Source organism: Dermacentor andersoni, chromosome 4 (genome assembly GCF_023375885.2).
Source record: "Dermacentor andersoni chromosome 4, qqDerAnde1_hic_scaffold, whole genome shotgun sequence".
In the NCBI taxonomy this organism is placed as follows: Eukaryota; Metazoa; Arthropoda; class Arachnida; order Ixodida; family Ixodidae; genus Dermacentor; species Dermacentor andersoni.
In genome coordinates, this window is record NC_092817.1 from 209,726,108 (window position 1) to 209,731,881 (window position 5,774).

General features: G+C 50.5%; 1 long non-coding RNA gene across 1 annotated transcript; it reads left to right on the forward strand.

The window, feature by feature from the left end:
- Positions 1–2,197: 2,197 nt before the first annotated feature.
- On the forward strand, positions 2,198–4,501 carry LOC140217198 (uncharacterized). The gene is made up of 2 exons (XR_011893728.1): positions 2,198–2,337; positions 4,374–4,501. It is a non-coding gene; the product is annotated as an uncharacterized lncRNA (long non-coding RNA).
- The last annotated feature ends 1,273 nt before the right edge of the window (positions 4,502–5,774 follow it).

Sequence of the window (5,774 nt, forward strand, 5' to 3'; positions counted from 1 at the left end):
GCAAACAAACGGCATACTTCACCGAAATCCGTCTCTGGAATACCATACCACCGGCAATCAAAAGCTCTCAATCAATTGGCGAATTCAAAAAAGAACTGAAATCTTTCCTCACCCCCATGCCATATTCTGGATAATTGATTATTTTTGTTGTCCCGCACCCTATCATACCTACCTGCCCACAAGCTTTTCTTGATGAAGCATCTCATCAGGCGTTCTTTACTCTGCTGAAAATAGATGCGATTTCTTCCTGTTTTCTCTTTTTCGTTAATTTTAGTATTTTTCGACTTGTAATCGTCCCACAACTGCTTAGCAGTGGTGAGTTATCTTTGATTTTATCCTCTCTAATTGTGGCTTTTGGTTCCTTTATTTGCTGCTCTTTGTTCCTTTTTTTCTGCCTGTGATGTTAAAAAAATTAAATTATGGGGTTTTACGTGCCAAAACCACTTTCTGATTATGAGGCACGCCGTAGTGGAGGACTCCGGAAATTTCGACCACCTGGGGTTCTTTAACGTGCACCTAAATCTAAGTACACGGGTGTTTTCGCATTTCGCCCCCATCGAAATGCGGCCGCCGTGGCCGGGATTCGATCCCGCGACCTCGTGCTCAGCAGCCCAACACCATAGCCACTGAGCAACCACGGCGGGTTGCCTGTGATGTATTTTATTGTTTGATTACGCTACTGGTGTTTGCTGCTTTAATTAATTTTTTTGCTATCACTACCATAGGAGGTCCCGATTTACCCTCTGACCATGGGGCCTGCTTCTGTATACACAAATATTTGTAATTAATTTCATGCCTAAAGAAAACCACTTCTGACTCTGACTCAGGTGATTGTTGTCAAGCTTATTGGCCTGAACTCCCTTGGGCTGATACCGCTCTTTCTCCAAGCCCGGCTGCTGCGCATGTCGCTGCAGCAACCAGGCGGTTACGGGAAAATCATTTTTATTGCGCTAGCAATTATATGGACACTCCAAGCGCATTTCTACTGTCTTCGTCGCCGGGTGGTTCCGTATAAATTCCAATGGCGATAAGATCATCGCCGCGCCGTATGCTGCATGTGCGAGTGAGAGCGTGAGCCGGCGATCGCGGCTCAATCTCGCGCATAAAGTAGGACGTGCGCCGTCTCTCCGGTACGCGCAAGGCTACGGGGGGAGGGGTGCTCCTCCGTGCAGCCCGTGCGCCCGCGCCTGCCCGCTCGGGTCGCCGAATCTTGAAAGCCATTGGCGACGGAGAGAAGTTCCGCCGTCGGAAGACGCTGCCTCCCCGCTTTGCACCAATATGGCGCACGACATTGGGCCTCTTCGATTTTCGGAGTTCTCTTTTGTACCGATGCCTTTTCTGATTCTATACCTTTTCAGGCTTATCGCACTTGGCCACTGGTCAGAGCGACGGTCTGCCCACATTATCAACGCGATCAGGCGGCCGTGTGTGGTGGATGATAAGAATAGCATAGAATAATGTATAAGGCATCGCTACAAAGCCAGATTGCAGCCAGCTAGTTCCGGTTCTGACAGGAAGTCACGTGGGCTGGGATCCCAAGACAGCCCGAACCTGCCCGAAGTTTGCAAAATCGAACGCCGGTACAGCTGGCCAAATGTAAACATGCTACCAGCATGGCAGCGCCCGGCGAGGCCGGCGCGCGCTCGGCGTAGTCGGCCTATTTATGCGTTGCCAGCTGGACATATATAGTTGCATTCAGGGATACGATCACTTTCGCGCGATTTCACGCGACTCGGTGCAGGACGCGTACTGGGCCAACTTCGCCCTTCGCAGCGCAACAGATGGCCTCCGACGCGGTGGATGACAAGACGTGAAATCGGGATTGTATCGCGATGTCCCCCCCCCCCCCTACCCACGGCGGACCTTGTCGCCGTCCCAGATGGCTTTGAAGATACAGCCATAGAGAAAGAAACTCAACAAGAGGGGACACTCTTCAAAAACTGGCAACAGGGAACACGTCACGCCTAGTTTCAACTCCATCCGTTAGTTGACACGAGCATCAGAAAAAAAGAATGCGAAATAAACTTACAGACAACGTTTTATTTCTTTTATTCTTTCCCACTAAAACTGAAAAAGTTTTGCGTGTAAATGAACTTATACTTTGCGACTTATTTTTCTTGCGTTGCCCAGCAACAAGCTAGCAACCCGCCAGACGCGCGTGCATACGTCATGCGCCAGACAATCAGCAGGAGTGAGCGAGGCCGGCTGCGCATGTGAAGCTCGCGTGCTCGGCGACCCGTCTCTTTTGAATGGAGCCCGTTTTTTGGGCTTCCGGCGTTCTCTTGTGTTCCGTCTGCATTTCGACAGGGCACCGCTGCACTAATGGACAACAGCAAGGTGAGGAATATTGTTTGACAGTCTGCAACGCACTTCAAGCACATTTAGGCTTACTGCACAAAACTGAACCTATATAGTGACGCAGTTATCGAAGAACAGCTCCGCCGCCCTAGTCAAGTTAATTTGAGTTAATTACTCGTACTGGGAGATGTTTGCGACGGTTTATATGAGCCCAAGCATAATTATAACTTATTTCGGTAGTTTTTGGGCACGCTCGCCGCACCTGGTTTTGTGACGAAAAGCACCTTGGCCGTGTGACGCAGTTTCGCGTGTACTGAATCTTACCGGGACAAGTTTTGGCGCTTTCTCAGACCCCAGACATTATTGTAACTAATTTTGCTACTTTTTGAGGTACTTTTCAAGCACAGTGGCCGCGCTCGGCGTAGTGGCGCAGTTAGCGAAAAGCAGCTCGGCTGTGTGCCGCAGTTTCGCGTGTACTGAATCTTGCTGGTAGAAGTTCGTGACGCATTCTCTGACCCAAAAAAGTATTATAATTCATTTGGTAACTTTTTGGGATACCTTTGAGGCATGCTCGCCGCGCCTGGGGTTGTGAAGCTGTTAGGAAAAAAGCAAGCCGGCCATAGTGATGTACTGAATTTTAGTGGAACAAGCTTGTGACGCTTTTTATGGCCCTGCAACAACATATACCTTATTTCAGTATTCACGCTTGTCGAAAACGCGGCGAGCGATTGCCGAGAGTGATAACACGGGAGTGCTGCTTGCGCTGACAGGACGCGTAAAAGATAACACGGAGGAGCTCAAGAACTTGTCATTTATGTATTCTGAGCGACTGAATACAGGCTATGCACCCACGAATCTGTCTTGAGTGCGACTAGAAGGCATTCTGCGCGCGTGTAACATGGTCTGGCTGACCCTGGGCTGTAGCCACCATGTGTACTTGGCGCACCATCGCGTCGGCTGAGGCCAAGTTGTTTTGGAAACGCGCAATCACCCGTTATTAGATTCGTCGGACGGTCCTACCGCTGTCGACCAGATGTAGGAGTCGTCGGACTATCTCGCCGCTGCCACCATTTGAAGGAGATGAAGGTCGTAGACAGGAACTCGGTGAACAGGATTTATTTACATATTAACAGTTTAAGCAGGATACATTGGCAGACTAGCGCGACTCCCATATGGAGCCCGCAAGACTAACATACAGCAAACAGTTTACGAGCACACGGCTCACTAGTACATTTCTAGTATGACAGAGCACTCGGCTCCTGACAACGATCACGACACGAGCACTCCCTAGCAGCCGGCAAACGCTGCTTATACCCTTGCTCGACGTCATAGTTCGACGTCATTCAAGATGACCCGCCTTTTTGGAGGATGAGGTGGGTCGGAGCAGGAATGGTCGGGAAGGTTCGTCCAAGCATTGTAAACTCGCCGCCGCCCCGCACTATCGTTTACGCCCACACACACGCAAACACACAGGTGCGAACCCATACACACAAAGGCTCCGGAGTCGACGACCGAGGGCTTCGTAGAACCGTGCTCCGTCTCGGGTGGTGCGGCCAAGTACCAATTTCCTGAGTTGATCGCGCGCCACGTGGCTGCCGGTCATCCGCAGTTCTCGGTACCGCCCAGCTTTCAGTGCCGACGTCAGAGGGCTTCGTAGAACTGCTTTGTCCCGGGTGGTGCGGCCAAGTACCAATTTCCGGAGTTGATCGCGCGCCACGTGGCTGCCTGCCGACCGCAGCTCTCGGAAGGGCGCCCCGACTGGTGGGCTTGGAACACGTGCAGCGGGCTGAAAGCTGGCACGTTGCCACCCCGTATGGCCATTCTTAACACCGTGCATTTGTGCTCTTAAGGTGCAGGAAATAATGCCCTGGAAGGGAGGGATGCTAGAAAATCGGATGTTTTCTTGAGATTTTATGGCATTGTTTAGGAGGAGTCTTTGCTACGAAATGTACGTAAAAGTGAATTTATCTGTAATGCCGCTCATTCACCACTTACGCACGTTTCGCCTCTACACGCAGTATTCCTGTTAGGTCAGTATACCAAAATGATACATGCTTGTAATTTACTTTTTTCAGCTGATGGCATCCCGTGGAGCTTCGTAGTGCAACGACTGCAGCTTACCTGGTGCCACAACTTTGGATTAATGCAGAAGTCCGGAACGAGCATTTACATAGAGCAAAATAAAAATTTCATCATTTCAGAAGACGTCTTGCGTTTTCTTTGTGAAATTGCACGTGACAGATTCGCTGGAGTATTGTAACGGTCGTTCACAATCATTTTTACTAAATAAAACGATTCCACGCCAAGGTCACGCGTGGTTCAGCAGAAGCAAAAAAAAAAGATATAATAAATGCCGCGTCGACCAGCGGAGCCGGAGCGATGTGTAACAGCTGGTGTTCAAAACGAGCGCGCGCCAAAACCGAAACCGGAAGATGTTAATACCATCCGCTTGGTGCGCTACAGTCAATTCGGCCGCTGGGCTCTATGGGAGTGTCCGCTCTTGTTATACAGCGGCCCTGGCGCGGGCGCACGGGCCGCCCGGAGGAGAACGCTCGCCCCTGCCTCCCCTGCACCCGGAGCCTGACGGAGATCGCGCGCTTTCCGTCATTAGTGCACGAAACTGAGCCGCGATCGCCGGCTCACCCTCGCGTGCCTTCACTCATACGAACAGCATACGGCGCTGCGCGTGGTGACGATTCATCGCCCTTAGACTTTATACGGAACCGCACGCCGACGGCAGAAATGCGCTTGGAGGGTACATATAATTGCCATCGCAATAGTAACAATCAATAATGTCCATTTGAATGCCGCCGAACGGTCCTTCGAGTTATCAACTCCTCGCGGACTAGCGAGCGCGTTAAGACGCTTGGCAGGTTTTTGTGGCCTGCCGGGCTGCAGTTAGAACGGAAGTGACAGCTAACGCGGGCAAGAAGCATGCGCACAAAAATTCCCTCAGGCGACTATCATGCTTTCGCATTCCCACATGTAAGGAGTCTTAAATGTCTCTGCCGGCTTTTTTAAGCATGAAATGCTTCTAGCTCCCGTTGTTGGCGACCTTCAAGTGACCTTGAGCCAAAAGCCAGAGCCGTTATCCGGGCACGCAAACTAGAATACACGGCAACCAGTCAAAACTGCATTATATACGCTAATTACTTCCTTAAAAAATAAAAACATATTGCTTCCGAGTTCTAAATGTTTGTTCATAATATCACTCAAGCTGTAACTTCTAGTACGCTGAAGTTTTATTTGTCATTTCCAATAGCGACGTTCAAAAGCCAGATACAGGGCACTATACACTTGATTGTCATCTTTTGGCTCTCAGGTTGAGGTGCCTGTGTTCTTTTCAAAGCCAGCGGTCCGTAAGTTACGCGGCGCGTCCTGTGCACCGGCAGCGCCGCTAGCATCCGGGAGCGTCCAGCCGGTAAAGTCCGGGGCACCGTGAATTGCTGTTTTACGCGACGATATTTTCAATCAGG